Below are 25576 nucleotides of genomic sequence, written 5' to 3'. Positions count from 1 at the left end.
GACATTTATTTGTTACAATGTATGAATCATGATGTAGTTTTTGTTGATTATACACCAATTTCTGACTTATTACTTAAGTGGCATTTAGTCATGATATTTATATATTTATTTCATGCACACAATTTTATGGTATGAATGTGTGATGATGTGATTATTAGGAAATATAACCTTCTGTGATGAGAATTTTGATATGAATATGTGATGATGTAATATTTGTAATATATTTCATGGCAAAGTATCAATTCCCAATGCTCCACTCACTTAAAGTACAGCATTCCCAATGCTCTGCAAAACTTTATTCAATTGGACAGTCTCCACTCACTTAAAGTAGAGCATTTCCAATGCTTCTCTCACTTTATTCCAACCCTTATCCTTATCATAGCGAACACATCGTGCCTTAGTGTACTTGTAATCTTCCATCGTAGTCCTTCCACAAACACTCTCTTATTTCTTACATCCTAGTCCTTCTGATTAACTTGTATTCATCTTTCACTTTACGTCTTCCCTCACTTTCTATCACTCTTGAAGGAGGGGAAGATCACTGTGCATCCCTCGCTATTGCTTCCTCACTCTCCTTCTCCCACTTTCCCTCTAAGACAAAGACTACTTACTACCCAACTTCATTTAGTGAACTCAAATTCTATCTTAGATCTCTTTTGTATGGACCAATGAAGGGAAAATCATTCGAGGAGGATATGTTACGCACATGGCCGCTTGATTTGAGCTCAGCAGAAGAGGTGAATATCCTTAGCTTTCTTTTTTGCTAAGTCTTTTAATCACGTACTTCTTATGCGAACGAGTTAAATTTTTGTACCGGATATGGCAGTGGCTAGAAGGTGTATTGAAAAAAATGGTGAAGATGAGGAAAGCCAAGAGAGAAAAGAAGAGTTGTTGAATGCTTACAAGTCGGCGGAAGATTCGAAACAAGTTGTGAGGAGATTTGCGATGCCAGCATTGGTTACGCATGGCCTGCAAGTTTAAAGTCTGCTTGTTTTCATGAAGCCAATGCCATAGTAGGCACTTTCGAGGACATATGCTCTCTCTAATGACTTAATAGTCAAGTGATGGAAATTTAATTCCATAGAAATTTAAAGTAACTGTGAAATTTAATTCCATAGACTTATGTGTTTTCTAAAGCAACTGTAAGAGACAAAGATGACATCTTCTAGGCTGAGCTAATGGAAGTCGGTGTTTTTTAGCACCATATGGCTTTGAGTTATATGATCTACTTCTTGTACAAATGTGTCATGCTTTTTTTTTTAAATGTACTCTAGTTTTTTAAATGTACTCTAGTTTTTTTTCTAATTTGATTTTTTAAAATCTTACTTTTTGTCTCTTTTAACAACATGAAGTCCTCTTTTTTAAATGTACTCTAGTTTTAATAACATGTCACGTCATTTTTTCTAATTTGCTTTTTCAAAATCTTACTTTTTGACTCAAAGTTTTGTTTTATAAGAGCCTCTTTTTTTGAAATGCTTTATCCAAAATTATCTCACAAAACGAATTTGGATAGTGCACTAGTCCAAAATTAATGAAATAGGTGTTCAAGATGGGTGCCATGGTAACTACTTATGTAGTCTAGTAATTAGCACCCCATTAAGCATTCTATATTATCCTAGCCATCATTACAGTTTCTTTTCTCCTGCTAATACATGCCTGGGTTTTTAACTAGGTAGTAAAATATGCTACCTAGATCCCTTAGAAATATAGTATTCTAAATAGATTTATTCTTTTATTCCCCTATGCCATCTAGGTATGGATTCTTTTGAGTACATATGGAGTATTGTAGAAAATTCCCATTCTATATAGCTACATTATTCTATCTAGCATTGTAATACTGTAATTAGCTTACTACAATGCTATTTAGCACCCCATTGTGCGCAGTAATTTATAGTTATCTTGTGATTATTAATAGACATCTTTTTGGCTATGTAGGATTGTAGTACGCTAGCTAAAACTCTTATAAGTATAATATGAGCTTTATTGATTTATTTCCTCCATGCTAAGTATCTCTCAAATATGCTAAGGACTTAAGAAGGATGCTAAGTTTATTAATTCTTTTGGTTTTGAACATACATTTAGGACATGAGCATCATTAAGTACTTTGGAAAAAGAAGAGAGCACGCTGCTAGCTCAAGTACATCTCCTTGAAGAGAATAAATAAAGGGAAGGAGATGGTATGTGAAGACAATTGCAGAGCTCTTCAATAGCCCAGGTTCTTCAGCCAATCCTTCCCACCCCCATGAATCTATCCCCATTCCCCTTAGGCCTCATGGTGGTACCTCCAGTCACTGTTCTGGCACTGCTACCCGCTTCGAGTACCCAGCAGGGATTTAAAAAGTATGATTTTAAAAAAAATGTACTTTTTAAATTAAAAATGCAGCATAACACCCTAAACACAAAAAAATGCATTATCTTCCACCGGTTGTCAATTGGGAGCATACCACATGGTTTGTCATAACACCATGTAGTACATGCATTCACACACCAGATGGTGTAGTACCATATTGAGCGATGAGAGAGGCCCTACACGGTGCCACACCCATATCGTGCAGTTTTGTTAGGGGCGCCATGAGACACCGTCAGGTGACGTGCCAGTACCACACAATGTTGTACTAGGTGGCACGTGTGCCATCCAAGACCATCCAATTTGCAAGGATTTGTAATTGTGGCCATTGAGACACTACGTAATACGGGGAGGTAGTATCATGCGGGGTTGCTATGAAATCTTATAGAAATACCCCGCTCTCGCCACCACCATGCCTATAACCATCTCTTTCTCCCATTTGCTTGTTTTGTTTTGTCTCTGTGTGAGTTTCTTTAGGCTTTGGTGTCAGCCAGTTAGCCCAGGTGATGGCCTGCTTCGGTCGATTGCAATCACCTTGCCCTGGTGGAATGTAGGATGTTAGAGAGGGAAAGAGAGAGAGGAAAAGAGAGAGAGGGAGGGTAAAAGAGAGATAGGGAAATGAAAGAGAGACAATAAGGGAGAGAGGGAAAGAGAGAGCAAGAGAGGGAGAGCAAAAGAGAGAGAGAGAGAGAGAGAGAGAGAGTAAGAAAGAGAGGGAGAGAGGGAGAGAGAGAGAGAGGGGGAGAGAGAGAGAGAGAGAGAGAGAGAGAGAGATGCATGTTTGTGTATCAGTCTAGCCAAGAGATGACCCGCTTTGATCCATTAAAATCGCCCGCCTCACTAATGTAATAGCATACTAAAGATCAAAGCCGGGTGATGGCTCACATCTACCAGTCTAATCCCCCCACTTTGATCTTCTTATATATGTATTATTTCTATACATAGGTGTTAGTAGAGTTGAGTTTTATCTAGATGATGGCCCACTTCTGCCAGTCGGTTTATCTCAATAACAACACTTCCCAACCAGATCTATGATTGGTAAAGATATAATCTAGATCATCTTGGTTATGTGATACTATTATATGCTACTTGTTCTAGCCTCCATCAGCTACTGTTGATACGTTGACACTCGATAGTGACTCTACAAAATTTTCTCTATAAAAGTGGATTATGTAGTGAGCTGCTATAGTAGTGGATTATATAGTGAGCTGTAAATTATTTGACATAATTTACTATTGACTTACAAAGCAAAACATACCTAGTAGTTTATTATTCTAAGGATCATAACTTATGCAAACGTTATTTTGGAACATGAAAATTAGTTGTGTTGCATGTAGCTGGTGAGCATTGTAATTTATGTTAGCATCTCATATTTGCATGTGGAATTAGTGTGTTCTTTGTTTTAAAGTAGTATGAGTACTTACAAAATGATTGTTGCATGCACTAGATCACTACACTCATCCTTCACGGCAACACAAGACTAGCTAAAGATTGAGGTTCTTATGCTTGTTTGTAAGTTAATGATCGAACACTTAATAGGATTGAGTAACGAAGAAATTCAGGCCCATGTGACCTCAAAATATTTACGTGATCAAATGCTAACTCGAGTATTTGACCTTCTGTACGTGAGTTGGCCCAAACATGGCCGAATATTTTTAAATTGATGGTTGATCAATATTTCCCTTGAGTGTTGGGATATCCTATGAGTCAATGGTAAATATATGCAAAGATGAATAAATATATGCAAAGATGAAAAATGCCTCCTTGCCTATCAATGGAGAGGAGAATCTTGCACTCTAGATGATTGAATGGAAGGCATCATAGATTTCTACTCAAAGAAAAAACATGAAGGAGAAAGGGGCTATTGGAAAGGCAATAGCCAGTGCCCTGGTCCATATGACCAAGATGGCTAGTGGGCCAGAAGAAAATGCCAATCCAGCCCAAGTTGGTAAGAAGGCATAGATAGAACTACATACACCAAGCTGTAAGCATGATTGGTTGGTATGCTTTTACTCCTTTTCCAATAATAAAAAAACACCCCTAATATTGATTTTAGAATTTCCATTGGTAAAAAGAATAGTGCTTCTAATCGATTTTAAATATAAGAAGGATTGAAAGAACAATATATTTGTCCACCTATGCTTTGGGAACCCTAAATTAGTCCCTCATACTAGTGTCCATGGACACTGCTTTTTGGTCCACTCAATCATATATGTGCTTTCACACAGTGAACTTTCCATTTCAAGCACTAAACTTGCATGAACTGTGGGCAAGGGAGGAGAAGGAACGTTATTCTGGATATAGGTCTTGGGTGTCCCAAGTCTAAGGCCAACATCATGGTATGAGGGAAAGAGGAGTATTAGAGGCATTGCTCACACTCATCTAGCACTAAAGAACAAGATATCAATGACAGTGGTCCATAGATCTATCTATCGAGTACATTGGGGTACTAACACACCAAGAGCTTTGGGTCATCACTCCATTCTTCAATGGTGGAAGTGTGCACAATATGCTAATGTGTCTCCCACACAGTTTTGCGGAACATATGTAACACCTATTTCATTAATTTTGGACTTTTTCTGTTGTTTTTGGACGAAGCCCAAAAATCCTTCCCAAATGAAAAGTTTACTTTGTGAAAATATTCTTCCCAAATCAAAATTTTACTTTCTGAAAATATTCTACCGAACTCAAAAGTTCACATTGTGGCACTATCATATTCACATAAAAATATTGTTTTTTCAATCTATATTTTTGAACCAACATGCAAGAATTTGAAATAATCCTATTTTAGAAATTCTAGCTATACCTAAGTTATTTGTTAATTTAATTATTTTTAATATTTTTCCTTGACATGATAAATTTATAAATCCGTGAAAGGAGACTTAAATATTTCATGAAAATAACATTATCACTCGCAATATGCACAAAATTTTTAAAACTTTTAATAAATAGAAAAAAGACATGATGCCATAAGACCCAAGTTTTGTATTGAACTAAAGAATTATAATAGCAATTATAGCTATCATTATATGTTTACATTGAGAGACGTTGCTCTTAGCTGGAGTCTTTGTATCCAAAATGATATAGATTGAACATATGTTTACAATTTAAATTGTTGCTCTTAAAGAGCCTCAATTCGTGCCATCTGCATAATTTGACTCCCCATTGTCTTATTGCTCAATGTCACGACAGTCCCTTGCCAGGTGCCATCTGCATTAACTCCCACTTGTCTTGCAAAGCCTTGCCCCTTGGGTGCATTAACTCCCCATTGTCTTATTGCTCAATTTGATACTCCCTTGCCAGGTGCCATCTGCATTAACTCCCTATTTTCTTGCCAAGCCTTGACCCTTGGGTGACATCCATTGCATATTTTGAATCTCATTTGACATAGGAGGTGATGACTCTGATTATAATTCTCTTGAATTGGCTTCTTGCCTAGTACCCAAATAAAATCCTTCAATGGACTTCAATACAAAGCTTTAATCATGGACATTCTTCATTTGCGCTGTCTCCTTCTACTTCCTCCATGGCGAGCATCCTTAAAAATTTGTGTATATGCAAAATACTTTGCCGTGGTATTTTTATTTTTCCTTCTACCTCATATCCCATTGGCTTCTTTGATTTCTTCGCCCTTGAATGCCAAGACACTATGATTTTCTCCATCGAAACTTGAGAGACCGCTTCATCATTTGGGACCCACTCCTTCATTATACAATTAGTATACAATGTGTTGTTCTCCATATTCTCCTTCATGCCCTTTGGCTCATACCATACCGCTGTAAATGTTGTAGCTCTCCCTTGGTCATCTCTTTGCACATCAACTACTTTTGCAACCCAAAACTTCACATTCTCATATTCATCATCTGATGGCCAAACCACAACAAAACAATCGACCCCTATATCTACTTGTGGCATAAACTCTCTCTTCTTCGGTCCACAATATGGATGTGGGAGTAATGATACAAATTCATTTTCAAAGATTGGAGCTGGGCGCAAATCCTTATGAACATTTGGCCAAAACATATTGCATTCTTCCTTGACATCCTTTGAGCCTCGCATTCTCTCAAGGTCCTTTATTAAATTTCATGTCTTGTTAATTACAGTGGTAGTGTGTTCTCTCCAAGTAGGCTTCAAATCAGGATATCTCCAGAGCATTTCCTCTTTGTATGTAATAAATGCTTTTAGTCCTTCTATTTCATAGTTAGACCTCTCATTGAATTCTTGTATAGGAGCCCATGTTGGATACCTTTCCTTGCTGGGAATTGAAGTCAAGAGACTATAAGGTTCTTCAAGTTCCCATTTTGTATCATGAGAATACTGTTGCCATTGCATTACGGGTTTTTCATCTTTAAAAAAAAAACGAAAGTACTGTGGATTGGTATGACCTGTCAATGCATCACCACCTGTTTGTATGAAAGGTAGAATGAAGCTCTTCCAATCATACATTCTTTCGAGCCTCTCACATACTATACTTTCCTTACGACCACCAACTTGCCTACCACATCTTCTTACCAAGTCATCTATTGTCTCCACATCCTTGCATTTAAGCTCTCTTGAGACTGTGCTAAAAACCTAATTGATATCCTCATGTGTATGCCCAACATACAAAAATCCATATTCGACCTCATTGAAGATTTGATGAGCAACTAGCATGGAGCAGAATGCAAACATGAGTACATTCTTATTTTCTCGCCAGCAATTATCAGCTTGTATTCTCAAAGTCAGTGGTAGGTGAACTTTTTCTGCATGTACATTGCGAATTGCTTCATAATAGATGTTACAACTTGATTGTTATCATGTAAATGCAAGGAATCAATCCATATATCTGCAAAGAACTTAATTCCATGCACTAACACTCCACATAGATGTGTCTTTAGAAAGTGCTTTCGTTGTAATTTAGGTGGAGTGGCAACAAAACAAGGCAATGTTCTTGTATTCTAATCCATGCCATCTACAATAATGCACATGTAGTCATCGGGATGCGAAATAGCTTGCTCCTTCCAAATTGCATATTTTTGTCTAGAATGTCGAATAAGGTCATGATGAGATTTTTGGTTTTTTTTAATAATTCCCTTTGATTTGGACATGTTGCACTCTCAATCGCTCGCCTTAAATCATCGCAAACATTGCACTTTGACATTTTTTGCCTCCTTGGGATTTTAACATATCCAAAGTTCTTCTTCCAACGAGTATACAAAGTATGAGAAGAAGCTACGGCATCCCCTCTTTGCCTTTGCTTTTTGCAATAGATTCAAATACTTTGAGCTTTGTCAAGCCCATTGGAAGGTGCATTTTAGTGATCGCGTCACCATTAGGGAGTTTGGTAGATATATGGGATTGAGGTAAAGCATTTTCATGTATGAAGTCTTGCAAAATTGCTGTTGCCCTGATAGTTGAGATTCTTGATTTGGACCTTCCTCTATTACCGTGAATGCTAAATTTGTTGCCGCCCTTTGCCTTGGTGACTAAAACCTAATATGTACCATGGGATAATCTAGTAATATTGCAATATGCCTTATTGCAAATCTTTTTTCCATTTACGAGAGGTTTTACCTTTTGTCTTGAACTTAGCCTTTTATTGCCATTCTGAAGAAAGCAAGAGAGACTTGTGAGAAGGTATTCATTTCTTTCGCTTCCTCTTCTTTGCCACATGCGTCCTCTGCATTCCCTGACGTCTATAAGATCAATGAAGCGCATACATCTTCGCTTGCAACATAGATATCCCAATGCATTTAACATGTTCTCCTCCTTCATTACTCTCTTCCTCTTTCGTTGCTTTTGTGGATCTGCCTAGATTCGCTTTCTCTTCATGCATATGTATGACTGTTTTCGTTCCTCATGCACGTTGTTATCTGTATTTATCCACTTCTTCTCCTCACATTTGTTTGTAACGAAGCATTCATGATTGGTCGTTGCATCCTTGGCCATATCACATCAAAGTTAAATATTGAATAATCCTCTATTGATCTCATCCTCGTTTTTAACATACTCTTAGGACCATTCAATGAATTCAATATTCTACAAGAGTATTGAGAACCTTGAAACTCTTCCACTCCTGAGAGAACATCGCTCATTGGGACATCTTGCATGGCTTTCACAAATCCACAAGCTTGATTGACACCAGGTTAGTTAATATGCATGAACTCATCTACACTTGACAAGACATCGCTATTGAAACCTTTTCCCTTCTCATTGTGCAAGAATTCATCCACCCTCGTTAAGGCTTCGCTTCTAAAATCATTTTGTTTCTTGGAACCAATGAACTCATCCACTCCAGATAAGATGTCACTTCTATAATTGAGTACATTGAAATCATCCACATTTGAAGTGATAGAGCTTGGCACATGGGCATGCTTTTTGGTCCTTTGATATTGTAGTATAACTTGTCTTTATCATTGAAAACCACGTGCCTCTTTCTCATGATTAAAAATTGCATGCTCCATCTCATATTCTTGCCTACCTCATAGTAGGGATCACATAAGGATGTTATGTTATCAACCATACCATCATCAGTGACTTTTAGAATCCTCATCTGTGCAAATGACCATTGCTCCACTTGTTCAAATCCCAATATTTCACCTTCTGCTACACTCTTATTTGCAAATAATCTCATTTGTAAAATGTCCCCTATAGTAAAATCCAAGGTGGTGCACTTTGTATTCTTCATAATGTCTATTGCATAAGTCTCATCTTTGTCCCATGCTATAAATGATTTGTTGGATGTATTGTAGGGCATAACATCTCCAAGTGTTTCCATATCTCCACATTTATACTTTAGCTCAACATGTGCGCTAAGAATCTTTGATACAGTAACTGCCACCTTATCTTCGCCAAGTCTTCGAAAGTGGCAAACTGAATTGGGATCACTATCATGGATTGTAGCAAATGCAACTACTTCTCTTTTGCTACATAAAATCACATCCATCCCTGGAACAAAATCTATAGCCATCTCCTTTGTGAGAGTCCTTTGCAAGCAAGCTACAGTAGCAACAATTACATAAATATTAGTCTCTTTTTAATAATCTACTCATTTATTATAATTTTTAATTAGTACTTAATTTATTGGTGGGAGAAGTTATCCGATCAAGTACTCATCAGATGGACATGCCAAGTTATCCTTTGCATGGTCAATCGAGCATTAAATACTATTTTTGCTCTAGTGTCATGCACATCCGTAAAAAAACATGATGCTAGGTATGTTATATGATCAAGTACTTATGGGATGGGTGCACCACTTTTCATGTAAGTCAATTCCACCTAGTTGAAGGTGTGTACAAAGTATTGTGCCCATCGGATATGCTTTGCATTGTCGATCAAGCAAAAAACACCGTTTTTGCTTTAGTGTCATGCGCAACCATAAAAAAACACATCCTAGGTGTGTTATTCAAACAAGTACTTCTCAGATGGGGGCTCCACTCTTCATGCAAGTCAGTTTCAACTAGGTTGAGGTTAATTCAAAGTATTGTGACCATCAGATATGCTTTGCATGGCCGATCACGCATTATACACCGTTTTTTCCCTAGTGATATGCACATCTGCAAAATAAGATGCCCTTAGGGGTGTTATATGACTAAGTACTTATCGGATGGGTGTGCCTATTTGAAAACATGTCAATGCCACCTAGGTTGAGGTGTAGGAAAAGTATTGTGCCCATCGGATATGCTTTGCATGGTTGATCGAGCATTAAATACCATTTTTGCCTTGGTGTCATGCACATCCGTAAAAAAACATGCTGCTACGTATGTTCTCCGATCAAGTACTTATGGGATGGGCATGCCACTTTGCATGTAACTCAATTCCACCTTGTTTCAGGTGTTGCAGAGTATTATGCCCATCGGATATGCTTGGCATTGTCGATGAAGCATAAAATACCATTTTTGCTCTAGTGTAATGCACAACCATAAAAAAATACGATCCTAGGTGTGTTATTTAAACAAGTACTTATCGGATGGCAGCTCCACTTTGCACGCAAGTATCTTTCAACTAGGTTGAGGTTCGTGCAAATTATTGTAACCATTGGATATGCTTTGCATGGTCGATCACACATTGTACACCGTTTTTCCTGTAGTGATGCACATCCGCAAAAAACACGCCCTTAGGTATGTTATCTGACCAAGTACTCATCGAATGGGTGTGCCCCTTTGAAAAAATTTCAATACCACCTAGGCTAAGGTGTAGGAAAAGTATTGTGCCCATTGGATATCCTTTGCATGGTCAATCGAGCATAAAATACCATTTTTGACTTAGTGTCATGCACATCCGTAAAAAAACACGCTGCTAGGTGTGTTATCCGATCAAGTACTTATGCGATGGGAATGCCACTTTGCATGTAAGTCAATCCCACCTAGTTGAAGGTGTGTGCAAAGAATTGTGCCCATCGGATATGCTTTGCATTGTCGATCAAGCATAAAACACCGTTTTTGCCTTAATGTCATGCACAACCATAAAAAAACACGGTCCTAGGTGTGTTATTCAAACAAGTACTTATCGGATGGGGGCTCCACTTTGCACGCAAGTCCATTTCAACTAGGTTGAGATGCATGCAAAGTATTGTCCCCATCGGATATGCTCTACATGGTCGATTACGCATTATACAACGTTTTTCCAGTAGTGATATGCAAATCTGCAAGAAAACACGCCCTTAGGTATGTTATCTCACCAAGTACTTATCGGATGGGTGTGCCTCTTTGAGAACATTTCAATACCACCTAGGTTAAGGCGTAGGAAAAGTATTGTGCCCATCGGATATGCTTTGCATGGTAAATCGAGCATTAAATACCATTTTTGCCTTGGTGTCATGCACATCCATAAAAAAGCACGCTACTAGGTGTGTTTTCCGATCAAGTACTTATGCGATGGGAATGCCACTTTGCATGTAAGTTAATTCCACCTAGTTGAAGGTTTGTGAAAATTATTGTGCCCATCGAATATGCTTTGCATTGTCGATCAAGCATAAAACTCCGTTTTTGCCTTAGTGTCATGCACAACCATAAAAAAACACGATCCTAGGTGTGTTAATCAAACAAGTACTTATCGGATCAGGGATCTACTTTGCACACAAGTCCGTTTCAACTAGGTTGAGATGCATGCAAAGTATTGTCACCATCGGATATGCTTTTCATGGTCGATCACACATTATACAACGTTTTTCTAGTAGTGATATGCAGCTCCGCAAAAAAACACGCCCTTAGGTATGTTATCTGACCAAGTACTTATTGGATGGGTGTGCCTCTTTGAGAACATTTCAATACCACCTAGATTAAGGTGTAGGAAAATTATTGTGCCCATAGGATATGCTTGGCATGGTCGATTGAGCATTAAATACCATTTTTGCCTTAGTGTTATGCACATCCGTAAAAAAACACGTTGCTAGGTGTGTTATTCGATCAGGTGCTTATGCAATGGGAATGCCACCTTCCATGTAAGTCAATTTCACCTAGTTGAAGGTGTATGCAAAGTATTGTGCCCATTGGATATGCTTTGCATTGTCCATCAAGCATAAAACACCGTTTTTGCCTTAGTGTCATGCACAGCCATAAAAAAACACGGTCCTAGGTGTGTTATTCAAACACTTGTACTTATCGGATGGGGGCTCCACTTTGAATGCAAGTCCATTTCAATTAGGTTGAGGTGCATGCAAAGTATTGTCACCGTTAGATATGCATTGCATGGTCGATCACGCGTTATACAACGTTTTTCCGGTAGTGATATGCACATCCGCAAAAAAACACGCCCTTAGGTAGGTTATCTGACCAAGTACTTACCAGATGGGTGTGCCTCTTTGAGAACGTTTTAATTTACCACCTAGGTTAAGGCATAGGAAAATTATTGCGCCCATTGGATATGCTTTGCATGGTCGATTGAGCATTAAATACCATTTTTGCCTTAGTGTCATGCACATCCGTGAAAAAACACGCTGCTAGGTTTGTTATCCCAACAAGTACTTGTGCGATGGGAATGCCACATTGCATGTAATTTAATTCCACCTATTTGAAGGTGTGTTCAAAGTATTGTGCCGATCGAATATGCTTTGCATTGCGGATCAAGCATAAAACACCGTTTTTGCCTTAGTGTAATGCACAGCCATAAAAAAACATAGTCCTAGGTGTGTTATTCAAACAAGTACTTATCAGATGGGGGCTCCACTTTGCATGCAATTATATTTCAACTAGGTTGAGTTGTGTGCAAAGTATTATGACCATCAGATATGCTTTGCAGGGCCGATCACGCATTATACACCATCTTTCCCCTAGTGATATGCACATCTGCAAAAAAACACGCCCTTAGGTGTGTTATCTGACCAAGTACTTATCAAATGGGTGTGCCTCTTTGAGAACATTTCAATACCACCTAGGTTGCGGCATAGGAAATGTTTTGTGCCCATCAGATATGCTTTGCACGGTCGATCGAGCATTAAATATCATTTTTGCCTTAGTGTCATGTACATCCGTAAAAAAACACGCTGCTAGGTGTGTTATCCGATCAAGTGCTTATGGGATGGGAATGCCACTTTGCATGTAAGTCAATTCCACCTAGTTGAAGGTTTGTGCAAAGTATTGTGCCCATCGGATATGCTTTGCATTGTCGATCAAGCATAAAACACCGTTTTTGCCTTAGTGTCATGCACAACCATAAAAAAACACAGTCCTAGGTGTGTTATTCAAACAAGTACTTATCGGATGGGGGCTCCACTTTGCACGCAAGTCTATTTCAACTAGCTTGAAGTGCATGCAAAGTATTATCACCATCGGATATGCTTTTCATGGTCGATCACGCATTATACAACGTTTTTCCGGTAGTGATATGCACATCCATTAAAAAACACGCCCTTAGGTATGTTATCTGACCACTTGTACTTATTGGATGGGTGTGCCTCTTTGAGAAAATTTCAATACCACCTAGATTAAGGCATCGGAAAAGTATTGTGCCCATCGGCTATGCTTTGCATGGTCGATCGAGCATTAAATACTATTTTTGCCTTAGTGTCATGCACATCGGTAAAAAAACACCCTGCTAGGTGTGGTATCCCAACAAGTACTTATGTGATGGGAATGCCAGTTTGCATGTAAGTAAATGCCACCTATTTGAAAGTGTGTACAAAGTATTGTGCCCATTGGATATGCTTTGCATTGTGGATCAAGCATAAAACACCGTTTTTGCCTTACTGTATTGCACAACCATAAAAAAACACGGTCGTAGGCATGTTATTCAAACAAGTACTTATCATATGGGGGCTCCACTTTGCACACAAGTGTCTTTCAACTAGTTTGAGGTGCGTGCAAATTATTGTGACCATCGGATATGCTGTGCATAGCCGATCATGCAATATACACCGTTTTTCCCCTAGTGATATGCACATTCGCAAAAAAACACACCCTTAGGTGTGTTATCTGACCAAGTACTTATCGGGTGGGTGTGCCTCTTTGAGAACATTTCAATACCACCTAGGTTTAGGCATAGGAAAAGTGTTGTGCCCATCGGATATCCTTGGCATGGTCGATCGAGCATTAAATACCATTTTTGCCTTAGTGTCATGCACATTCATAAAAAAACACACTGCTAGGTATGTTATCCGATCAAGCACTTATGGGATGGGCGTGCCACTTTGCATGTAAGTCAATTTCACCTAGTGGAACGTGTGTGCAAAGTATTGTGCCCATCGGATATGCTTTGCATTGTCGATCAAGCATAAAACACCGTTTTTGCCTTAGTGTCATGCACAACCATAAAAAGACACAATCCTATGTGTGTTAATCAAACAAGTACTTATTGGATGTAGGATCCACTTTGCACGCAAGTCTGTTTCAACTAGTTTGAGATGCATGCAAAGTATTGTCACCATCGGATATGCTCTGCATGGTTGATTACGCATTATACACTGTTTTTCCCTAGTGATATGCACATCTACAAAAAAGCATGCCCTTAGGTATGCTATCTAACCAAGTACTTATCGGATGGGTGTGCCTCTTTAAGAACATTTCAATAACACCTAGGTTAAGGCATAATAAAAGTATTGTGCCCATCGGATATGCTTTGCATGGTCGATCGAGCATTAAATACCATTTTTGCCTTAGTGTCATGCACATTCGTAAAAAAACACACTGCTAGGTGTGTTATGCGATCAAGTACTTATGCGATAGGAATGCCAATTTGCATGTAAGTCAATTCCACCTAGTTGAAGGTGTGTGCAAAGTATTGTGCCCATCGGATATGCTTTGCATTGTCGATCAAGCCTAAAACACCGTTTTTGCCTTAGTGTCATGCACAACCATAAAAAAACACGGTCCTAGGTGTGTTATTCAAACAAGTACTTATTGGATGAGGGATCCACTTTGCATCCGAGTCTGTTTCAACTAGTTTGAGGTATGTGCAAAGTATTGTCACCATCGGATATGCTTTGCATGGCCGATCACGCATTATACACACCATTTTTCCCCTAGTGATATGCACATCCACAAAAAAACACACCCTTAGGTGTCTTATCTGACCATGTACTTATCAAATGGGTGTGCCTCTTTGAGAACATTTCAATACCACCTAGGTTGAGGTGTAGGAAAAGTGTTGTGCCCATCAGATATCCTTTGCATATTCAATCGAGTATTAAATACTATTTTTGCTCTAGTGTCATGCACATCCGTTAAAAAACACGCTGCTAGGTATGTTATCCGATCAAGCACTTATGGGATGGGCATGCCACTTTGCATCTAAGTCAATTCCACCTAGTTGAAGGTGTGTGCAAAGTATTGTGCCCATCAGATATGCTTTGCATTGTCGATCAAGCATAAAACACTGTTTTTGCCTTAGTGTCAAGCACATTTGTAAAAAAACACGGTCCTAGGTTTGTTATCAGATCAAGTACTTATCTAACTGACATGCCACTTTTCATGCAACTCAATAACACCTAGGTTGAGCTGGGTGCAAAGTATTGTGCCCATCGGATGTACTTTTGCATGGTATATCATGTATTAAACTCGATTTGTGCCTCAATGTCATGCACAAGCATAGAAAAACACACTTTTAGGTGTGTTATCCGACCAACTGCTTATTAGATGGGTGTACCACTTTGAATGCAATGCAATACCACAATTTTTGAGACTCATGCAAAGTATTGTGCAAATCGGATATGCTTTGCATTGTCGAACAAGCATTAAACACTGTTTTGGCCTTAGTGTCATGCACAACCATCAAAAAATGCAGTCCTAGATATGTTTTTCGACTAAATACTTATGAGATGGGCACGCCACTTTGCATATAAGTCAATAATTCCTAGGTTTAAATGTGTGCAAAGTATTTTGACGATCGGATATGCGTTGCATTGTCAATTAAGCATAAAACAACGTTTTTGCCTCAGTGTCATGGACAACAACCAATAAAAAACATGGTCCTAGGTGTGATATTCTAAAAAGTACTTGTCAGATGGGGGAGCCACTTTGCAAGAAATTTAATTTCAACTAGGTTGATGTGCGTGCATAGTATTGTGTCTATCGGTTATGCTTTGCATGGGGGATCTTACATTATACACCATTTTCCCCCTAGTGTTATGCACATCCGTCAAAGAACACGCTCTTAGGTGTATTATCATACCAAGTACTTATTGAATGGGCGTTCCACTTTGCATGGAACACCATACCACCGCTTTTGAGGCACATGCAAAGTATTGTGCCCATCGGATATGCTTTACATGGTAGATTGAGTATTAAATATTGTTTTTGCCTTGGTGTCATGTAGAACCGTCAAAAAACACGATCCTAGGTGTATTTTTCAAACAAGTACTTATCGGATGGGGATGCCACTTTGCACACAAGTCAATACTACTTAGGTTGAGGAATGTGCAAATTCTTGTGTCCATTGGATATGCTTTGCATAGTCGATCACACATTATACACCATTTTGTTCCTACTGTTATGCACAATTGTCATAAAATACGTTTGCAAGTGTGTTATCCAAACAAGTACTTACGGGATGGATGCACCCCTTTGTATGCAAGTCAATACGACCTAGGTTGAGGCATGTACAAAGTTTTGTGCCCATCGGAGAAATGTAGATGCGATAATATTAGAAAATTCTCGATATGTGTATATGTGTGTGTGTGTGGCAAACAATTTTGATACAACAAAGTAAACACCTAGTGCACAAATTATGCACTTCATACCTTGATTATTGTGTCAAAATAAAAGCTGAAATAAGCTTGTTGATGAGGATAAATACGCACTTGTAAATATGCCCTTGAATAAAAGCACAGTTGTTGTATGACCACAATAGGATCGCTTTGACACTTGTGATTTTGCCCACATGTAAGTTTGCAAATAGTATAAAAAATCATATAATAATATATTAATAGTTTGCAAATGTATATAGCAAGTGAGTAATGGGAAGTGGAAGTGGGAGTGAGGAGGGAGGAGTGGAATGGGAGAGGGGAAGTAATAGGGGTGTATGATAATAAGTATAAAAATTAGTATAATAATATATTAATAGTTTTCAAATGGCAATGGGCAGTGGAAGTGAGAGTGGGGAGGGAAGAATGGAATGGGAGAGGGGGAGGTAATAGGGGAGTAGGATAATAAGGGAGTGAAATGAGTGAGGGGAGTTAATAGGGGATGAAAAAGAGGAGGGTGAGATGGGGAAATATGGGAGGAGTATGGGAGGAGTATGGGACGTGGTGGAAATGTGGGATGGGAGTGGTGGCAATGGGGGAGGAAGAAGAAATGGATGGGGGGAGGGCCAATGGAAGATTGGGATGAGGGATGGGGGTCCAATGGGAGAGGGGGAGTAATGGGAGCCAATGGGAGAGGGGAGAAATGAAAAGCCAATAGGAGAGAGGGGAGGAATGGAAAGCCGATAGGAGAGGAGGAGGAAAACCTAATTTTTCTTATATATAGTCTTCCTTCTCATTCATTCTCCCCTCATTTCATTCATTGAAGCAAGAAAGCAAGAAAGAAAGGGCGAGCAAGAAAGCAAGGAAGGAAGAGCAAGAAAGCAAGAAAGAGCAAACTTACAAACTTTTTCCAGGTACTTGTAAATTTTTTTGATTAATTCTTTATCTAGATTTTTTTTTTAATTTGAAGAGAGAGAAATTAAGAAAGAGAGAGAGGAACTAGAGAGAGAGAGAGAAGGAGAGAAGCCTTGGAGGCCGCGGCCTCCAGGAGGAAGAGGGAAGTGGAGGAGGATGAGAGGGAGGAAAGGAGGGAGGGAGGAGCCAAGGAGGAAGGGAGGAGTGACGAAAGAGGGGAGGGAGGGAGGGAGAGAGGGAGGGAGGGAGGAAGAGGGAGGGAGGAGCGGAGGTAGGGGGAGAGAGGGAGGGAGGTAGGAGGAGGGAGGAAGAGGGAGGGAGGAGCGGGGGCATAGGGGGAGGCGAGAGATGGGAGGGGGGTCCTGGTGGCCACGGTGGCCGCCAGGGGGAGGTGAGAGGAAGGGGAGGGAGGGGAGGGAGAGAGAGAGGAGGGAGGGGAGGGAGCGGGGGGCGACGGGTAGGGGGAGTGGGGGCGGCGGGGTAGGGGGAGGCGAGAGGCGGGAGGGGGGGGGAGGCAAGAGGTGGGAGGGGGGGTTCTTGACAGCCGCGGCCGCCAAGGGGAGGCGAACGGGAGGGGGGGGAGACGAGAGGTAGGAGGGAAGGGGGAGGTGAGAGGCGGGCACCAGGGGGAGGCGAGCGGTAGGGGGGGAGGCAATAGGCGAGGGGGGGAGAGGCGAGAGGGCACCAGGGGGAGGCGAGCAGCAGGGGGGAGGTGAGCGGGAGGGGGGGGAGGCAAGAGGCGGGAGGGGGGGAGGCGAGAGGTGGGAGGGGGGGCATCCTAGCGACCGTGGCCACCAAGGGGAGGTGAACAGGAGAGGGGGGGAGGCGAGAGGCAAGAGGGGGGGGATCCTGGTGGTTGCAGCCGCCAGGGGAGGTAAGGAGTCTCACTTGAGGCTTTCTCACAAGCACAATGGGGAAATACACACAAAGGTGGAGGCTAAAAATAGTTTTCCTCTTCTTAGTTGTGAAAGCCAAAAGAACTCAAGTACAAAGAAATAGAAGAACCCTATATGTGGGTCTCAAACCAAACTCAACTAACTAAGGTGGCATACTAACTGAGCCACAAACTAGAGTAGATAAGGATAGCTGTCATCCAGCTATTATTCGTGGGCGGTGTACCAACCGCATCTCCAGCTAACAAGTCGGTGACATAAATGCACAACAGTCACCCTGGCATATCGCGAGTGGAGCTCGATATCTCAACACTCCCCCTCAAGCTCAATCCCAATTCCTGCACACCAAGCAGGTCTCTGAACTTGCGCAGCTTCTCTACGCCCAATGCTTTCATGAATATGTCAGCTACCTGATCCTTTGTGCTGACATAAACTAGATCAATAACACCTAGTAAAACCTTCTCCAGCACATAGTGATAATGCACCTCAATGTGCTTTGTTCTAGCATGAAAGACTGGGTTCTTTGCCAAGTGTATACTACTCATGTTGTCACAATAAATGACAACTGGCCCATCTGTAGACTGATGCATATCATAAAGTAGCTTATGCAACCAAGCTACCTCACATGCAGCCATTGTTGCACCCCTGTACTCAGCCTCTGTGCTCGACAAGGCAACTGTAGGCTGTTTCTTGCTGCTCCAAGTGACTGCAGCACTCTCAAAAGAGAACACATATCCACTGGTAGATCGTCTATCAGAAATACTACCAGCCCAATCAGCATCAGTGTATCCATGCAACTGTATCTAAACCCTAGCCTCATAAAATAGTCCATACTGCAATGTGGACTTCACATACCTGAGTATGCATCTAGCCGCATCCAAATGCGGTTTCCTTGGAGCCTGCATAAACTGACTTACCAACCCAATAGCATAGCTCAAATCTGGCCTGGTAATAGTCATGTAAATCAAACTTCCTACTATGCGTCTATACATAGTAGGGTCTTCTAGAAGCTCACCTGCATCTACGCTCAACTTCACATTCTGCTCCAAAGGAACTGAAATAGGCTTACAGCCTGTCATCCCATATTTGGACAGCATCTCCAATCCATACTGCCTCTGCAAGAGCTGTATCCCACTTGGTGATCTAATCACCTCAATGCCCAAGAAATAACGTAGCTCTCCCAAATCCTTCATCTCAAACTTCTGCCTCAATAGCATTTTCACATGAAGGATATCTTCATCACTATCAGCTGTGATGATCAAATCATCAACATAAATGACCAGCAGCATAATCCCTTTCTCTGTTTTTCTCACATAGAGTGAGAAATCTACCTTGGAAATCTGAAAGCCAATAGTGACAAGATATTGTCCTATCTTGTCAGACCATGCTCTAGGTGCTTGCTTCAAGCCATACAAGGCTTTCTTCAACTTGCAAACAAACTCAGGATGAGTAGCATGAACATAACCTGCTGGCTGCTCCATAAAGACCTCTTCTTGCAAATCACCATGCAAGAAGGCATTCTTTACATCCATCTGATGTAAAGACCATCCCTTTGATGTAGCCATAGCAATGGCTGCTCTTACGATTGCCATCCTTGCAACCGGGCTGAAAGTTTCTTCATAATCAATGCCATATGTCCATTAGGAAAAAAGGGAGCTCATTTTGGGGCCCTGTAAGAAATTCACTATTTTCTCTTTTCTCTCTCTACAAAAGCAAGAAAATATGGATACTTGCGTGAGAAATGTCAGTGTGAAAAGGAATAAATATATTCTTTCACATGCTTTACATTCAATGTTCATATAAGAGCAACACTTTTCTGTGCAGAATTTGGTGATTCTGACATCGCAGACGCGTCCGGAACGGCCCAAAACCCCAAGAACGGCACTGGAAACGCTGGAATCGGACATCCGGAGGCCCGGAAACGGCCAAAAAAGGCCGAAAAGTGGGATTTGCAGCAAAATGCGATCTGGCACCTTTTGAAATTTCAAAAGTGCCATATCGCATTTTGCTGCAAATCGCGTTTTTCGGCCTTTTTTGGCCGTTTCCGGGCCTCCGGATGTCCGATTCCAACGTTTCCGGTGCCGTTCTTGGGGTTTTGGGCCGTTCCGGACGCGTCTGCGGTGTCAGAATCATCAAATTCTGCACAGAAAATAAATTTTTTAAAGATTCAAATCAGATCACCTCATTAATGTGACATGCTTCTACGAACATATAGTACTATTTCTTTTTCTTATTTTCATCTTCTTTTGTTGAATTTTCAACGTTACGTTGGCCCACTCCTAATTGGTTGAGATCCTATTTTCTCTCTCTTCTAAAAGGCCCCAAAATGAGCTCCCTTTTTTCCTAATGGTGCATACCCCTTGACAACTAATCTTGCCTTGTATCTATTCACAGAACCATCTGCATTGTGCTTGATCTTATAAACCCACTTACAGCCAATTGCATTCTTGTCTTTAGGCAAAGGCACCAATTCCCATGTAGCATTTGCATCCAAGGCATCCATTTCTTCATCCATGTCTTTCTCCCATTTTTCATTTCCCATGGCTTGCTCAAAAGAAGTGGGTTCTGGTTCCTGTATCACTTTGACCATATAGGCATAGTGAATGGCTATAAATCCATAATATTTCAGCCTATTCACAGGATACCTAACCCTGGTAGACCTGTGCAAAATAGGCTCACTTCCAGGTGCTCTCAAAACATCCCTGGTCTTCCTTACTCCAGGTGTAACAACAGAGGGAATACCCAACTCATTATCAATGCTATTATCAATTCTCTGTTCAGAGCCACTGGATTCACCATCCACACAAGAATGACCTGCATTCACATCAAACATGGGCTGATCTACCTTCTCTTTTCCTTTTTGTGATACCTGCATACCACTCTCTGCATTGCTTTGAGGAGATTCTCTTGATCTCAATCTGCCTGTCCATGGCGAAGTATGTGAACCACTGCTAGACAACACTGCAGGTCCACTGATATTTTGTGATTGCTGCTGTGAATTCTGTGCAGCATTACCATTTTGTGCATCTACATCAATCATCACATTTACTGGTTTATACCAGCTGCTCATCTCATAAAAAACAACATCTCTGCTCACTATAAACTTACGAGTAGAAGGGTTATAGCATCTATACCCTTTACCCTTTCTGCTGCAGAGAATAACCAATAAAGATGCACTTCTCAACTTTTGGATCCAACTTGGACCTCAACTCATCTGGCACATGGACATAGGCAATGCAACCAAAAATTTTCAAATGAGAAATATCTGGTTTCCTACCAGTATACATCTCCTCTGGCGTCATGCCATGTATTGCTGCAGTGGGAGTCCTGTTCATTATATAAACTACTGTAGCAACTGCTTCAGCCCAATAATAATCTGGTAGATCTTTTTCATTTAGCATAGCCCGAGATGCCTCTCCAATATGCCTATTTTTCCTTTCTGCAATTCCATTTTGCTGTGGGGTATGACTGCATGAATATTGCTGCTTTATACCATGCTCCTGCAAGAACCTTGCAAACTCATTTGAGAGGTACTCTCCCCCTCCATCTGACCTTAGGCATTTTATTTGCAGGCCTGTTTCTTTTTCAACCATAGCTTTGAAAGCTTTGAAGTGCCCAAACACTTCACTTTTCTTTTTCATAAAATACACCCAAAGTTTTCTGCTGAAGTCATCAATAAATGTGACAAAATAGTGACAGCCACCAATAGATGCAGCTTTAGTAGTCCACACATCAGAGTGGATTAATTCCAATGGCTTTTTACTCTCTTGAACATGCCTAGGAAAAGGTTTCCTTGCCTGTTTCCCAAATTGACAGGCTTCACAAACCTTGTGCATTTCTGCAACCTTGAATTTAGGCAATCCTGCAACAATATTTTGGGCTTGCATTGATTTAAGTCGCTGTATATTAACATGACCAATGCGTTTGTGCCAGATATCAATATCTGCAACTACACCGGTCCCATGTGCAAACATTGCTGCACTCAATTCACGCATGTCCGCATCCAACATAAACATCCTGCCCTTCTTCTTTCCTTTTGACCATTATTTTTCATATCCTCAACAAAGCATCCATGAGGATTAAATCTGACCTGCAAGCCCTGCTCAACCATCTGACCAACAGAAACCAGGTTCTTGGTGATGTTCGGGACATGAAATACATTAGACAAGTATTTCTTTTTCCCATCCTGCATAGACAAAGGAATTTTGCCAATCTGCACAATAGGATGTGAAGTATCATCACCAGTCTCCACAAATCCTGGTTTTTCCATTTTCCTTGCATCCTGCATCCATTCAGCATGACGTGTCATGTGGTTTGATGCACCTGAGTCAACATACCACACATCATTGCTTTCTTCTGCACTTGTCACAGAATTCGTCATATGCTACACCATAAACAAATGCTCATTTCTGTCATCACCCTGTCTACTAGAGGATGCATAATTGCCTTGCTGCAATTTTCCATTCATAATGTCATTCTGCTTTTTGTAGCAGTCTTTAGCCATATGCCCCATTTTACCACAGTAGTAGCATTCAACAATGCTGTTTGCATTTTGGCCTCTCTGCCATCAACCACGACCTCTTTGGCTCCCCCTGCCTCTAGAGTTACCACGTCCTCCTGCATAGGACTGGTTTTCTTGCATTTGCTGCATATTCTGATTTCTACCACGGCCTGCAGATCGGCCTCCTCTACCTCTGCCTCTACCTCTGCCAGCATTTGAGTAGAAGACAGTTTCTTTTGAAGTTCTTGCTGAAGAAGATGCACCACCATTTCTCTGCTCTTCAGAAATTAGAAGAGCAAACAACTCTTCAAAATCTGGAAATTTTTCACAAATGGCAATGGATGTCTGGAACTGCGCATAATCCTTTCCTAGACCATTCAAGGTCACAGAAACTAGTTCATCATCTTCCACTGGCGACCCAATGGAAGCAAGTGCATCTGCAATTTTCTTCACCTTCATGTGGTAGTCGTTTATGCTCAAATTTTCTCTCTGCACATTGTGCAACTCATGTTTGAGCTACATTTTCCTGGCTTGCGTATTTGTGCTGTACATTTTGGCCAAAGTATCCCATGCCTCCTTTGGCGTACTTGCATCCTGAATATGCACAATCATGAAGTCTGAAATACTGATAGACAGCCAGTACATAACTTTCCTGGCTCTCTCGTGCCATCCTTTGAATGCCTGCATTTCCTGTTGATTGGGAACATTAGGAAGAACAGGTTCTTCTTCATTTCCTGTAATGAACTCCCAATAGCCTTTTCCCATCAAGAAATTTGTCATTCTAAACTTCCATGCTTGGAAGTTGTTCTTGTCAAGCTTTTCAGTGACAATCTGTGAAAGAGAATCAGATGCCATTACAGAACACTGCAAAATATTCTGTCACTGCAAAAAACACAGCTTTTGCCTCACACGGGCAGATCTGCAAAACTGACGAAAGTGGTATTTCACCACACAGTCACTTCCTAGTGACAATTTAGCATCAACAGGCAACAAGCATGAATCTGCAACTCCCAATGTCTCTGCGCATAGGCATACGATGCAATTTATGCGGCAACTTTTCACCGACCTGTAGAATAGTGGTCGCACAGCAAAAACAGGGCCTTTTTCTAAGTGCCTGCGGAGAACTTCTGCCTCCAAAACGGGCCCCGAAATGACCTCGAATCAGAAAAATAAAGTCACCAAAGGGCTTCGCCCTCGCCCGCAGCATATAACGCCCTCTCGCCACACCGCGAAGGGCGTCTCAATCTGAGACAGTGCACTCTTGCACTTTCGGCTGTGCTACCTGCAGAGATTTGGTCCCAAACTCGAAAAAGGAAAGCAACACTAGTCCTCTTACCAGGACACTACGAACTTGGTTTGCTATCTTGAGCTCCTTATCATGAACAAGGCTCTGATACCATGTGAAGATAGTGGGAGAGAGGGAAGGAGTCTCACTTGAGGCTTTCTCACAAGCACAATGGGGGAATACACACAAAGGTGGAGGCTAAAAACAGTTTTCCTCTTCTTAGTTGTGAAAGCCAAAAGAACTCAAGTACAAAGAAATAGAAGAACCCTATATGTGGGTCTCAAACCAAACTCAACTAACTAAGGTGGCATACTAACTGAGCCACAAACTAGAGTAGATAAGGATAGCTGTCATCCAGCTATTATTCGTGGGCAGTGTACCAACCGCATCTCCAGCTAACAAGTCGGTGACATAAATGCACAACAGTCACCCTGGCATATCACGAGTGGAGCTCGATATCTCAACAGAGAGGAGGGAGGGGAGGGAGCAGGGGTAGGGGGCGGCGGGGTAGGGGGAATGAGGGCAACGGGTAGGGGGAGGTGAGAGGCGGGAGGGGGAGAGAGGCGAGAGGTGAGAGGGGGTCCCGGTGGCCGCGGCCACCAGGGGGAGGCGAGAGGGAGGGGAGGATGGGGCGGGGGTCCTGGCAGCCGCAACCACTAGGGGGAGGCGAGAGACGGGAGGGGGGGTGGGTAGGGGGCAGCGAGAGATGGGAGGGGCAGTGTGGCGTGAGAGTGCTCTCAACGGAAGCAAGAACGGAAGAAGGGAGAGAGAGCGAGAGAGAGAGACAGAGAGCCACACAAGTTTTGGTGGGTGCAGAACCACCCTAATCTTCTTTTTCATTCATTTATATATGTGTTTGAGTATTGTACATAACTGGGGTTAAGGCACAGTGACCTTTAACCCCCACAACCTCCCACTTAAAGGACAATGTGCCTTTAAGGGAGAACAACCAGTGAGCATACTATCCAATGCCCATCAATACACGACAATACTCAAACCGCTGACTAGGTAGACTCTTCGTCAACATATTTGCAGGGTTATCATCTGTATGAACCTTGACAAGCTCTATGCGCTTGTCCTCAAGTACCTCCCTGATGAAATGGTACCTAACCTCAATGTGTTTGGTCTTTGCATGAAAGACCGGATTTCGTGCTAGCTGAATAGCACTCATGGAATCACTATGCAATGTCGGTACACCTGTATGAATCCCCAAATCTCCCACTAGCCGATCAAGCCATATAGCCTCCTTGCAACCCTCTGTGGCTGCAACATACTCAGCCTCTGTGGTAGACAAAGCAACACACTTCTGTGCGCGAGACATCCACGACACTGCACCACCTGCAAAGGTGAACACATAACCAGAAGTGGATCTCCTACTATCCACATGCCCTGCATAGTCTGAATCTGTGTACCCAAGTACACGCATGTCTCCTTTACCAAAGCAGATGCACATCTCCTTGGTACCCTTCATGTACCTCATGATGCACTTAACTGCCTCCCAATGCCTCTTTCCTAGATTAGCCATATACCGGCTAACAAC

This window comes from Dipteris shenzhenensis, chromosome 25, assembly GCF_047967505.1.
Source record: "Dipteris shenzhenensis isolate YYH24624 ecotype China chromosome 25, Dip_SZ_1.0, whole genome shotgun sequence".
NCBI lineage: Eukaryota > Viridiplantae > Streptophyta > Polypodiopsida > Gleicheniales > Dipteridaceae > Dipteris > Dipteris shenzhenensis.
Note: the sequence above shows the minus strand (reverse complement) of the source record.